This window comes from Cavia porcellus, unplaced genomic scaffold, assembly GCF_034190915.1.
Source record: "Cavia porcellus strain 051 isolate PalLab524CR breed Dunkin Hartley unplaced genomic scaffold, mCavPor4.1 scaffold_5, whole genome shotgun sequence".
Lineage (NCBI taxonomy): Eukaryota > Metazoa > Chordata > Mammalia > Rodentia > Caviidae > Cavia > Cavia porcellus.
Window position 1 is genome coordinate 3,634,070 of NW_026947488.1, and position 14,654 is coordinate 3,648,723.

At 48.1% G+C, this 14,654-nt stretch overlaps 1 non-coding gene across 1 annotated transcript; it reads left to right on the forward strand.

The window, feature by feature from the left end:
- Positions 1–550: 550 nt before the first annotated feature.
- Positions 551–656, forward strand: LOC111754848 (U6 spliceosomal RNA). The gene has a single exon (XR_002789521.1). It is a non-coding gene; the product is annotated as a U6 spliceosomal RNA (small nuclear RNA).
- Positions 657–14,654: the final 13,998 nt, after the last annotated feature.

Genomic DNA, 14,654 nt, shown 5'->3' on the forward strand with positions numbered 1-14,654 from the left:
ACAGACAAGCAAAAATGATCGTGTTTTTATTAAATCAATTTCAACATGATATACAAAGTATGATACATCATGGCTAAATCCATTTTATCTCAAAAAGCAAGGGAGATTTAATATTTAAGAATAAATCAATATAAGCCACATTAACAGACTACAGAAGAAAACCCACATGATCCTCTCCATTGGCGAAGGAACAGCGTCTGACAGAACTTGGCACCTGTTCCCAAAAAGCTGTCCAAGAATGGAGCCCAGGAGCAAGAATCTAATCCGCAAAGGTTTCAGCGGATACTTGGAGCTAACATCACATGATGGTAACGAAATGAATGCGTTCCTCTTAACATCAGGAAAAAGGAAGCAATGTGTCCTCTAAGTACTGTACCATCATAGAAAATCCAAAGAATCAACAAAAGCCCCCTAAACTAATATATTACTTCAGCATGGTTGTAGGATAAAAGAGAATCAATTTAATTTCCATATACCAACAACAGATACCTGGAAAATTAAATACCAAACATGATGATATTTATAAATTCTCTGAAGAAAATCAAATGTTGTGCTGGCTTTGGCAGCACATATACTAAAATTGGAATGATACAGAGAAGATTAGCATAGCCCCTGCACAAGGATGACACGCAAATTCTGAAGCGTTCCATATTTTTACTAAATGGCCAAAAACTGAAGACCTTCACTTTAAAATCAGAAACAAGACAAGGATGTCCCTTATCACCACTCCTATTTAACATAGTACTGGAAATACTAGCCAAAGCAATTAGAAAAGAGAGAGAAATAAAAGGGGTAAAGATAGGAAAAGAAGAAGTTAAATTATCATTGTTTGCAGATGACATGATACTCTACATAGAAGATCCCAAAACTCCATTGAAAGACTCTTAGATATAATAAATAAATTCAGCAATGTAGCTGGATACAAGAAGAAATCAATAGCATTCCTATGCAAAAACAACAAAATCACTGACAGAGAAATAAGAGAAGCCGCTCCCTTCACACCAGCAACCAAAAAAATGAAATTAGGAATTACTCTCACAAAAGAAGTGAAAGACCTATACAGGGAAAATTATAATATACTGAAAAAGAAAATTGAAGACAATCTCAGAAAATGGAAAGACATTCCTTTCTCATTGATAGGAAGAATAAATATTGTGAAAATGACGATTCTCCCAAAACTGTTATACTGATGATATAGGCAATTCTTTTTAAGGAAGCAAGAGGCATTATGGTAACCATTGTTATTACCTTGTATTCTGTTTTTACATCATGTACTATGTCCATCCTTTGTTTTGACTGACTCCATTTTGTTTTGTCACATTGGATTTTGTTCTCCTCCAAAAAAAAGTAATAAGAACTGTGGGAGTAATAAAACCCAAAATGTGTAATTGTTATTGTTAAAAAGAGAGGAAAAGAAAGTGCTGTAAAGGATACAACGGCAAGTGTGTTTAGGTGTGTAAGATAGATGACCATGGATATTAATAAGTTTTTGTTGGATCATTGAACACAACTGTTTGCAGTCTCACTGTTTGAATGCCCACTTTGTATGCTTCAATTTTGTAACTTGAACAACTATTTCTAAGATGTCAATATGTAATCTATTAACTAGTGATTTCTTATTATTTTTTTGAAATTCTGTAGTATTTAAACCCTTTTACTGTTTTTTTTTTCTTTAAATAATTTTTTTAAAAAAATCAAATGGTTTGGTACAATGCTGACAAAACATGTCCTGGATCTGCTTGCTGAAACTTACAAAATGTGATGAGCCATTGAGGTGTTAGACACACCTGGCCTCGTGGGTTGGGAAGACAGGGCAGGTAAGTATCACTCTTCCTCTCTGGTTTGGAGGTTTATCATACCTGCTATGCAAATCCAAGCCAGATTATGGGGTAGACATAGCCACGCTTCTTAGGAGCTTCACACACATAGGACAAAATTCTCCAGTCACTAAATGAACCCTCAGACAGAAGAGGTCTATGTTGGTTCCCGTATGCTGCAGTGTGGACACAGCATGGTATTGGCAGAGCGTGAGACAAACGTCCTAACAGAACACACTAAGAATCCAGAAATGAACTGTCACAACGGTGCCAGGTTTTTAGCAAAGCTGTGAGAGCAACGCAATGAAGAAACGATTGTTTTCTCAAAAAGACCTTGGTGGAATGATGGGCTCTGTCTAGGCAAAAATGTGAACTACTGATACAGGCAAAGCTTGGAAAAACTTGGAATGCTCTCCCTAAGTTGAAGAAGACAGTTTCAGAATGTTTCCTAGTGAACTGTACCACTTAAAGAAAATTTTAAAAGATATGCAAATTTAGAAAGAATAAGATTATGTAGTGCATGTTCCCCGACCACAATAGAACAATGAGAAATTAATGCCAATTAATATCAGTAGCTCTAGGAAAAATCACTGGAGATTTTGAAATAAAAGAATGTAGTTCTTTATTGCTTTTCAAAAATGTTTTATTTTAACTGACAAATTATAATTGTAAATATTTACGGGGCACAATGTGATGTTTTGATACAAGTTTACATTGTGGATGATCAAATCAAGATAATTAACACCCACCATCTCAAATACTTATTTCATCATAATGAGAACATTTAAAAGCTAATCTCTTAGCAATTTTGAAATGTATAGTATAGTATTATTAAGAGTAGTCCCTATGTGTGCGGAGGCCACCAGACATTTGTACTCTGTTACGGAAACTTTATATTCTTAGCCAATACTTCCTATTTCCTCCTCCTACCCATTAACCCTAACAGGTGCAGGAGAAGAAGAAGAAGAAGAAGGAGGAGGAGGAGGAGGAGGAGGAGGAGGAGGAGGAGGAGGAGGAGGAGGAGGAGGAGGAGGAAGAGGAGGAGCAGAAGGAGGAGGAGGAAAGTGAAGAAGGAGGAGAAATAAAAAAAATATTTTGAATGAAGTACTACTTCACACCCACTACAATCAAATTGTAGAGGATAGAATATAATAAATCAAAGTTTATTGGCAAAGTTGTGGAGAAATGAATCATCTGCTTTGCTGGCGTAATTATTTAATAAATGATGAAGCCACTTTGGAAAACTTGACACTTCCTTAAAACAGTAAACACAGAGTTACTCATGCGGCAGCACTTTTAGCCTTGAATGCTTACCTAAGAAAATAGAAAACAATGCTTACACAAAAGCCCGTCCACGTGTATCATTAGTGGAAGTCGCCCACCAACTGATGAATGGAAAAGAATGTACAATTTACTGATGCAATGAAATAGAATCTGGAAATAGAAAGGAACGTGGTGCTAATATATGCTACAACATGTATGAATTTTGAAAACCTTATATGGGTGGAAGAAAACATACAACCTGTATGAATCTCATATACAATGTAAGAAGTAAGAAAATCCACAGAACATGAATACACTGATTAGTGGTTGCCAGGGTCTGGGTCAAGGGGGAATGGTGGAAAACCAAAAGAATTAATTTTATCATTTTGAGGAAATTTAAAAATTGCACTGATTACTGACACAGGACAGTAGAAAATGTTCAACAAATCCAAAAGTTGTTTCTCAGGAAGGAATGTTAGAATTGCTAGATTCTTACAATACTAACTAAAATTGGATTAATTGTCAACATACGAAGTAAAACATGTAAGCCCCACATATTCCTGCAGATACTGAAAAAATGCTGTAAAGAGTGTGTCCCAATAAAATCAACAATTTAAATGAAATGGCAAAAGTAACTTACCAAAGTAATGAAGAATAAAAGGAAGCTCTGAATAGCCCTGTTCCTACCTACACTGTAGGTCTGTGCTGTGTTGATATACATCTGTCGAAAGGCAGGCGATTTTACTTAAGATCTAGAAATTTCATTACATGTTTCCCTTCACCGTTAAGCACATAAAATATAGTGAAGAGAAACATTCAAAGCCTGGCAGGTTCTATCAACTCCTCAATAAATAGTAGCCCTCGCTTTTGCATCAGGGCCGGGGATACCAAAGAAAGGCCCATAGACTGTCCAGACCCTGGCACTGAGGGCAGTTTTGGCAAAACAGTGTGACACATGCAGCTTAGAGATTATAACAGCTCAACATTTTCAGTCAAATGAGTAACCTGCCAGGTGACAGAGTAGGGAAGTGAACGCAGAACGGGCCAGCTAGCGTACAGACACAGGCACCCACAAGAGGAAGGTCCCTTCCTGATTGTGTGGCTCATGTGTCCTTCATACAAAGGGCTCCTGATGTCCAGGTAGGCTGCCACAGAGGAATGCCCAGAAGGCACAAGCTGAGAGCCTCTCACAGTGCAGGTAGGGAAAGTGGCAGAAGGGAGTCCTCTGCCTTCTGCCCCGGAGTCCTCAAGTTATATCCCAGCTCTGTGTGAGCGTCTGTCTCCGATCATCACTCAGTCAGGCATGTCTGAACAGAGAATCCTAGTGGGAAACATGCTCCCCTACCTCACAGGCATCTGAGCATTTCTGACTCCACCCTCTACACAAGTCCCTTCTGTTCTTTGCACAAGTTTCTCGACAGCTGCAGCCCAGCCAGAAGGAAGGAGTCAGCTCATGGGCAGCCATCCATAGACCTATGGTCCAGGACAGAGCCAGGTTTCAGAAACAACTTCAGAGTCCTGGGGTCCACTTAGAAACAATATTAGGGCCTAACTACTCAGGGGAGATAACAAAATGGACTTCACACTTCCAAAGTGAAATTTGCTGAAACACATATATCTCACAGTCATGCAGTTATACAGTTATGCGTGATTAATACACATAAAGTCAGTCACAGGAGCAAGAGCCCTCTTAGACCCTGTAGACCAGTGTCTGCACAACTGTACACAAAGGAGACCCCAGGGCTGCCCCACAGTTTCTGGCTTATTCTCCACAGCTACAGCTCAGTGAAGAGCATTTGGAGACACTTGTGCACATTGCCAGGACTGAGTTGTATTTTCTCATCCAAGGCGATGGTGATTATTCCTGTTGAAAGTTTGTAGTCCACCATGTTCTGAGTTCTGTGAATATTCCATTCATGCAGGGGTCTTAGCCCCCACTCCCAGAGACTCTGACATCACTGATGGGAAGGGCCTGAACGTGATAACTTTGTAAAACTGTGTGAGATAACTCAAATGCTGTACGCAGTCAGGGTCTGGACCTGCACTATGCAAAACAGAGTGAGAACCAGGGCAGGCCCCTGTGGGAGCCAGGCCACATGGGATTCTGAACCTCATCCTGTGTGTGCTCACCATTGGAGTCATCAGTGGGTATTTTATTTGTGAGGTACTTTGATTAAAATCTGTCTCCTCCCTTTGCACTCTGGGCACCAAGGATAGGGTCTCAGCTGATATGGCTCCTCCTGTATTCCTGATCCAAAGCAGGGTTCTTGCTAAGGCCTCAGAAAATCTATCAAATAGATAACCTGCAGATAGGCACAGTGTTACAGTCTGATGAGTCACTGGCCTGGGGAGACCAGAGAACTTTTGGTTCCAGGAGTGGGGTGTGGAGGGAGCTTCTCAAAGACACCCACTTCCTCAAACACCAACGGTCATTCAGTGACTCCCAGAGCCAGTGCCAGCTGCTCACAGCGCACCTCCAGCAAAGAGGCAAACACTCTCCTGGGCTCCCCATAAGCCCTGCCATCCTCTCCTCCCACCACAGGAGCAGCTTTCAATCCCTGGATGTCAGACAACTTCATATTATTATGAAATAAAGCATAAAGGGGCTGAAAGCAGGCAGTCGTGAATTTGATCCCTGGTACCGATAAAAAGGAAAAAGACAAAAAAAAAAAAAAAAAAAAAAGAAAGAAAGAAAGAAAGCATAAGAAGAATGTAAACACCAAAAGATGCAGACCCACTGTGAATATACACCTACTTGTGCACCCCATGGCTTTGAAAAATACTAACACCCACTATCAGGCAAAGCAGCAGGCCCTGGTAAGCATTGCAGAGAGGGACACGTGTGCTTTCCTCATCCCCCCAGGGCTCCCTGTCTGTACCTTCTCCTGTCTCTTTGGCCTGTGTGCCCTCTCCTGACTCAGGTGAGGGCTGAGGAGATGGAGATCAGGAGATGGGGTGGGTGCTGTTAAACATCCACCTCTGCCCGTAGGTGCAAGCACCTCTCAGGATGAATGGTCAGACACATACGCCTCGGTGTGATGACGCACTCAGCTTTCAATAGAGCAGAGCAGTCAAAATCTAGAACTAGAAGCCACTAGCAGTTGCTGGTGTTTGTGTGATACATGTGTGCACCTGTGCACACAGCATTTACACAGACCACACTGTCCCGTGTGGCTCACTGAGGTTCCTACCCCGAGGAGCCTGTTTGCAGCACACACTCATCATAGAATGGGGACGCTGCTTCCCCCCGGCACTCACAGGGCGCACTGCCTCCGCCCTGAGAGGTCGCAGCATCTTACCGCCCGGCCTCAGCCTCCACCACAGCCTTCCTGCTGGCGCTTAGTTCTCTGCCCTCTTTGGTCAACAGAGTTCAATTTCCAGAGGCAAACTATGCCTCCCTGTGGGAAAGTTTCAAGAGGAGGAGGCGGGAAGAAACGGGGAAAGGGTGCAGCAGGCACAGGAGAGGCAGTGACAGAGGGGCTGGAGGCAAAGGCACAGCAGCCGGAGCCAGCAGGGGCCTGCCAGCTGGGGCTCAGCCGGGTGGGGCATGGCCAGCCCACCTGCTCACCTGGGAAAGGGCTCCCCCTGCCTCCTGTGAGGCCTGCAGCTCTAGTGAACCTGCTTTTCCCTCCTTCACTCACTGTATTCTATAATATGTGGGAAGCCCTGCTGCTCTTCTGGGTGCTGAGGTTGTGTGTGCCTGGCCTTTGCAGGTTGCAGTAAGACCCGCCTGGGTGGGAGGGGCTCCGATGGAGCTCTTAGGGGTGATTCACAGCTGTTGGTGGAAGTGCCAGGCAGGGGCCCAGGGGGGTAGTGGGAGGGAAGAGAGGCTGGGGGACAGAAGGACATGCATTTCACTCCCTACAGATGTCTGTTGGCCTCGGCTCAGGGCCAGGTACATGGCAGGCAGGGCAGACCCAGGTGAGCAACACAGGTGGGCTTCTGGGGGACACAGGACTGCAGCCGTTGATGTGCAGAATAGGAAGCAAGGTCTCTCTGGGGATGGACGGTTTGTGAGGTGCCCGGGAGGGCCGCTTAGAAAACAGGGAGGAAGGAAAGGCAGGAACAAGAGCTGGCCCTCAAAAATGGACAAGGACCCAGAGCGACTCGTGGGGAGGAAAAACTCCCTAGAAAGACTAGAAAGTGCGCAGACCCTGAGGCAGGGGGCAGCTCTGGAACTCTGAGCTTTGGGAACTGAGAGAGGGGACATGTGGTCAGGCACATGGTGACCAGGTAGGCATTGAGAGGGAACAAAATTTGGGCAGCAGGTGACGGAAGGTCAAAGAGATGTGGGGTGCTGATGCAGCCTTGCAGGCTGGGTTAGAACTTGCTGTTTGAGTCTGGCAGCCACCTGGAGAGGATCTTTGAGCAGAGCAGGATGTGGTCTAAGCTCCTGAGTTAGAGGACCCCACCCCATCCCGCCTGCTGTGTCCAGAAAGACTTCAGGATGGGTAGGAGGCCCCTTATTCCTGTCCTCTGGGACCCGTAGCTTGGAAGGGTGTTTGACTGCTGAATGTCAGCCCTTCTGGATGAGGAGCCCCACAGCAGCCGCAGGACTTTTCCAGGTCCTCAGCATGGTGCTGGCCAGGGTCTGAGTCCTGCCTTAGAGCTGCCAAGTGGGGTAAAAGACAAGCGAGTGCCCCGTGCAGTCGGCCAGGCCTGCTGCAGGGCAGCGTTTGATTTTCCCATTTTGCTTTACCTGTCTGCTAGCTTATTTTGCCATGGCAAGCTGAGAGCCCCTTAGGAAATACTCAAATTTGGGTGAGACCAGCGCATGGCGGCAGGGACTATGGCCAGAACGGTCTCCCCAAAACCCAGGTCCTGCAGATACTGAACACTCAGCTTAACAGATGTTAAGAAAGGCAAAGTCACTGCAGGGAGAGGGTGTCCAGCACTTCCTGTCTGGAAGGTAATGTCCAGCAGCAGGTAGGGAAGGACCCTTTTGGTGACACAGCTGCAGCTTCTACTCCAGGTAGACCAGAGTTCTGAATGCCAGAGAGAGAAACATGCCCCTGCTTCAGGCAGGAGACGGTTGGACTCTGATGTTTTCTGACCTGTGTTTGTTTAGATGAGAGGCAGAGGGACAGCTGTAAGGGACTGTAAGAATGTCTGCAGACATATATGAGTGACCTGGACACAGACTTTGCATAACATCTCAGAAGGCTCCTGAAGCCCTTTTGTAAATTGCTGCTGGACCACTCGCCACTTGAGGACTGTGTGCAGGGGAACAAGCCGGGCCCCTGATCAGACTCCAACCCAGGCTCCAAGAAGCACGCTGTGTTCCTCTGGGAAACACGAGCACCTCCGCTCAGCAAGCAGGAGACTGTCCAGGCTGACTCTGGCTTTGCAGATGCTTTGCAGGGCTGACCTCTTCGTCTCAGGGAACAATCCTCCTGGTCCCCGTGGTGCGGCCAAAGCACACACCTTAATATCTTAGCCGGAGTCCCTGGGCACGGCTGTCTAAATTCCAGCCTCTAAGCTCTGCAGAGGTGAGTTGTGAGTCCTGTTTGTCCACCTGGCGAACAGAGCAAACAGCCCCACAGTGTAAATGGTCAGGAGAGGGAAAGTTCACAGCTCAGGCTTTGGGGTGACTTAAGAGGATGAGTGTGCTCCATTTCCATAATTCCAGGCTGCTCGGGTGAGAGGATTTGCTTTTGATTCTCAGGCTCACAAGGCCTGATTCCAGAGGACACCGAGCACTGTGAGATCCTGGGTGCTGGTTTCCCCATTTGCATCCTCCGTTCTCTTCCAGGGGTCCTCGGGTCCCGTGATAATTCTGACTTGAGCAGGCACAGGCCCCCAAGGATGAGATGGACTCAGTGCTTTGCTTTTAACAAACAGCATGCAGGGAAGGCGCGAAGGGCACGGTGGCTCCCCCTGTACTCTCCCTATGGCGTCTCTCCCTCTCCTGTCACCGTCCCTTTGACTGGCAGGCACCTCCTAAGGATGCTCTAGCAGCCTTCAGAGAAGCGCCCTGCAGTGAGGGGCTAGTGGAGGAGGGGCTGCCTGCAGCCATGCCAGGGAAGCCACTGGGGCGGAGGGCTGCAAAGGTGACATCCCCACTGCATCTGCAGAGAGGCCCTGAGCCACAAAATACTTCTCCTCCCGTCCCTCTCGGACATTGAATGAAGGTTCTCTGAGGCAAAAGAGTCCAGCAGGGGTCTGTTATAGGGCTGCAGGTGCATGGTGAAAGGCCTGCTGGTGGCCACTTTACTGAGCACCTGCTGTGTACCAGACCCTGGGCATGGCCCTGTATGGTGCAGGTGGCATTGTGCACCCTAGAATGGGAACACAGTGCTGTTAGGTGAGTTACTGCCCTCACCTAAGTAGCCATGGCGCTTGCTCTGTGCTGCTCTGGGTGCTTCATTCCTGCTGCACTGGGCCTGGCTTAAGTGGGCCTGGGAGGAGGCTGGAGACCAGGGCCATCCTCTGCCCTCCGCTGTCCAGGCCCAGGCTATGGGCTGCGTAGCCACACAGCTACAGAATGGCCTCATGACAGGGACAGGCAGTGCAATGTGGCTCACACCACAATACCCCACCATTAGAGTCCTCCTTTGCACAAGAGTGACGTTGATTAGCAAAGTGAGAAGCAGCCCAGAGGAAGCAGATCTGCTTCCTCCATGCTGTCCTCTGCTCCTCCCCTCCGGTCTCTCTGGTGGACTTTTTGTATCGGGAATCGAACTCAGCACTTCACACTTGCCAGGCAGGCGCCATGCCTGCTGAGCTGTCCCCCCAGCCCCTCCTCTGGCCTCTCTACCTGGGACTTCTTCTTCCCCTTCTCTCCCATCAACATGGCCTTGAGGTTTCTAAGGGCTTTAGGGACAAAAGGCAAAAGAGTAGCCTAATAATCTGAAAAATGAGTGTAATTGGTCCAACAGATTTTCACCTGTCAGGGTCACTTTGGTGAATGTACAAAGCGTGGCTTCTGCAGGTGAGCAAGGTTCAGATCCCAGGGAGGTTGGTGCAGACCCTGGAGGTAGACACCACCGATTGCATTCTCAAAGGAGGTCTCCAGGAAGCGGCTGAGCCCTGACCATCTCCAGTGGCCTCTCAGGGGAATGCTCTCCCCACTGCACAGCCATACACCAGCCTGACTTCCCCCTCTCCTCTTCCCCTCCCTCAGGGTGGGTAAGGTCAGAGGCTGCCCTCAAGTGAGAACCCTCAGAGCGCCAGCTGTGTAACGGTGACAAGGGACCCAGGGAGCCCGAGGTGCCCAGCCTCACTGAGCCTCTTTGAGACTTCCTGCCTCGTTGAGTGGCCTCGGTCATGAGGCACAGACCCTGTGAGTATTTCCTGAGCACCTATGGCCGAGGACTTGCTGGGGACACAGCAGTGAGATCCCTGTCTTCACGTCACACTGAAAGGTGGCAGCAGTGATCATGGGTCACGAGACACTTTCCAACCTGGAGAACACACATCCTGTAGGAAACAGCTCATGGCCATGTTCCTCTTTCCTAGGAGCAGTGGACGAAAGAGAGCCCAGAAGCAAGCACTGGAAATTTTTCTGCACCAGAGCAGAGGACCAGTCTACAGTATTGCAACAGATCAAGGTGGTCCTGCTGCAATGGCTGCCTGGTCATGCCAGGCAGGTGACATGAAAACCAACCTCTGGTGTGGTCAACCCTGCAAGACACATGCTTGGGGGAAGCAGGCATCCCATCTGCCCACTCTAGGTCACCCAACCCAGCTGTGGTGGCCTGAAGGACAGATGCGCCCCACATCCCGCACTCTGGCTGAGCACCTGGAAGAGCAGGGTTAAGTGTGCCTCCAGGACCGTGTGAGCAGCCTCTCATGATGCCTGGAGGAGCCCCTTCCCCCTCCTCTGTGGTGCCACCATCAGTGTCACACACTCCGCAAGCTCCCTCTGGCCTTGTGACTGCAGCACCACCATGCTGTCTGCACCTGCCCCCCGTTCCCAGACACCCCACTTCTGTGGCGTGACTGTAAGCCTGCTGTGTGATGCTTTTAGCAGGAAGCCCTTTCTCCCACACTGACCTGTAAACCCTACGTGGGTGAGTTTTAAGTCTCTCTGGCTGCCAACTGGACCCCCCAGACTGTGTGTGAGCTGATGAACACACAGATGACCACTTGACACCCTGGAGGGTCTCCAGGGGTACTTTTTCAGGGTCTGAGCCCTGAGTGCCCACCTGTGGGCTGTGGTGTCAGGAGAACCATCCATGGTGGGGAGCCGGCTCCCTGGACTCCAAGGACCAAGTGTAGCTAACAGCACGCTGCTGGTCACCAAACGGTGTGATCTTGGTACAGGTTTTTGGCTCCCGAAAGAATGTGAATCACACACCACCCTTCCGTGTATGAAAAATTGAGGTGCAGATGTAGAGACAGTGGGTGTAGAAACGGAGCAAGGTAGGGCCTGGGCCAGCCAGGTGACATGGAAATCTGGACAGTCTGTCCCTAACCAGGGCCACTGCTCACCCTCGGGGTCCTTCAAAAGCCAATGGTTCTTATGCTTCCTCACCTAAACTAATTTGCAAGAATGTGTTTCTTTTGTTCTAACCTTTACGCAGGAAAATATAAATTTTGAGAGTTGTGAACCTCCTCCAAGGCTTCCGAGAGTGAATCACATTCATTCGGGCCTTGTGTGCCAGCAGTGAATTTTAAACCAGTGTGGTGAGGTTGGCATCTGCTCTTCTCTAGCCTGACCCAGGCTCAGAGGGTTTCACAAAGTCCCCGCAGCACAGCTAGAAAGTGGCAGATAGGGCTCCTGTTCCAGACTACAGGATGTGGCCCTGTCATCACAGGGAGAGGGGCCCTGGCGGCCCTATGGCCCAGGGAGGGAGAGAGAGAAGCAGGGTGCTGACATTCTGGGCAGGGGGTTCTCCACTGCAGGGTGAGGAAGGGGCGTCCCTGTCCGGGGCACTTGTGAGTCTGAACAGCACCCTGCTTTCTTTCTGCCCACTACACACCAGAAGCACCTTCTCCCTGACTGTGAGAACCCAAAATGTCTTTAGCCACAGCTAAGGTCCCCAGCAGACGAGAGGAAGTGGCATGCGGAAGCACACCCCGCTGACAGCTGCTGGCATGGCCGGAATGTGAGAGGGACAAACTGGTGGCATCTGCACAAAGCCAGGCTCTGCCTTATTTCTTGCCACAACTCCACTGAGTTTACTGTGATACACTTTTCAACAATGCAAAGCTCTGAGCATCTTATACATTGCAGGAGAATTAAATCAGGAAGCGTGATTTTGAGTAAAGATAGAGACACATAAAAGGGGAAAAGGATTATTTTTTATACCTAACGCAAAATTCCTCACCAGATTTGCTCACCAGATTTGAATCATCTAAGCTTCAGAAAATTCAACTTAGCAAAGACTCTGTCCCCCTCAAACTCCCCCTCAGCTCTTCCTCCTGTATGATGCCAATTCCTCAGCACTGGTGGGCACTTCCTACCAGCCAAGCATGCAAATAATGTGCTTAATGGCCATCTCTCCTAAAAGTCCACAAAACTCTGTCTGGTTCACCTGTACACAGCTTGCGTCTAGCCTGGTGCCTGACCCTGGATAACTCCTCAGTAAGTAATGCTGAATTAACTTTATGCATTAATCCTCCAAATCTTTCAAAATCTCATCAGACCAATGATTATCAGCACCTAAGTGTGTATGCTCAAAGACCTGTGTACAGTGAACATTTGCAGGGGGGAAAAAAGATGGGGAAAGAGCCTCCCTAATGTAAAACTCTGGGTAATTTTAGCTCTAACCTAATGACCACGTCATCAGTTTTTGTCAGCCCTCATTTCCTCTATTTTAGAAATAATAGTCATCAGCTCCTGTAATCAAAAGTCTCCCTGTAAATTTGGTGATTTGAGGTATTGGATGTTTTTGAAATAACACCTGCACAACAATCATTAGAACCTGATTAATTCTGTCTGATTCATGGGGAAAAATACATCTTAGGAAAAGCAGCAGGGATTTAAAGGTGAATAATTTTCTAACTATTCTAAGAAGAGTTTGTGTCGCTATGTGTGGGTATAAATTCTAGAAGAGATTGTGTGTGCGAGTGTGTTTGTGCATGTGTTAAATGTGCCTTCAAATTGCATGCACCTGTTGGTATGAGTGTGATGTGTATGTGTATGTGTGTGTGTGTGTGTGTGAAAATCTTGACTAGGTTACTGTACCAAAATATCCAGAAGCTTTTGCCACTCTGCAGAGGAGCACTGGTGGTCGGGGTCCTTTCCCAGCAGATGTCACAGAGCTGATGTATTTTGCTGCCCCAAGCTCCCAAATTAGAACAAAAGTGTAAAGAGACTCCAGAATGACAGGAATGAAGGTCCTGGGGCTCCTCTGCCCTTGAGGCAGGAAGCCGTCACCAGATAAGCCAAGGCCAAGGGGTCTGTGGAGCTGTTTCTTATGGGGAGCCGGAGCAGGAGCTGTGCCAAGCCACTAGTGATGGTGAATCTTGGTGGTTAACCTGAATGGATTGCAGGATGCCTGGGAAAGCAGGAAAGCACGCTGCCGGAGCCTCTGTGGGTGCTGTCAGAGGTGACCGGATAACAGAAGCTCTAATTTGCCAGTGACTCCATCCACTGATGAGAGCGATATTTCGAGAGACAGACCAGGGCTGGGAACCTGGTTGGAAGGAGGAGAGGGTGAGGTCCCCAGCTGGTCCCCAGCTCCTTCTCTCAGGCTCATTCCCCCTCTTCGTGCTCCCTGGCTGCCATGAGGTGAGTGTTCACTCTGTCACACCTTCCTGCCGTGAGTTTCTGCCACCCCCTGGCCCAAGAGTAGCAGAGTAGAGTCACCGTACCCTGGAACCTTTGAAGGCATGAGCCAAAGCAACCCTTCCTCTTTAAAACTGATTTACCTCGGGTATTATGTCACAGCCCCAGAGGGCTGATGCATGTACTACAGATGACAGCGAAGTCTCTTCCTGCACCAGCAGGCCACCCCCATGGCAGGGCTGTCCTCAAGCAACACCCTCAGTGTGTACGCATTTGGAATGGCTCTTGGCGAGGCTGAGTGGGCAAAGCCTGACCAGGTAGGACACACCATGCTACACAGTCCTGCTGGGGACTCACAGCACACACTGACACCTGCGGCTCAGAGAAACTTGGCAAAAAAAACATGGAATGGTTCGATTTTGTGCGTGACAGGGTTTTCCAAATTTATTTTTCTTTTCTTTTTTTATTTTTTAGTCTTTTTCTTTTTTATCGGTACCAGGGATCGGACTCATGACTGCCTGCTTGCAAGGCAGGTGCTTATGCTGCTGAGCTAAATCCCCAGCTCCCCAAATTTATTTTTCAACAGTTTCTTTACTGTGCATGAATCTCTCACTCTCTTGACTCTCCAGTGTCCACAGAGCCCTCTTTAGGGAACTGCAGACCCAGTGCCAGGACCAAATGACACCTGCTATGTGTGGGGAGGAGCACGGCCAGTGAGGAAAGCCTAGGTCCAGTTATGTTTTCCTGCACTGGCCTTAGACTCACCATCTCCCATAACTGGCCCAAATGCCAGATGCAGACTGTCTCTACCCTGGACCCATCATGCTTTGTGTGAGATTTCAGCCTCAGTAACTGTGGGCCATAAACCTGAAGCCATCAGTGCACAAATGTTATCACAA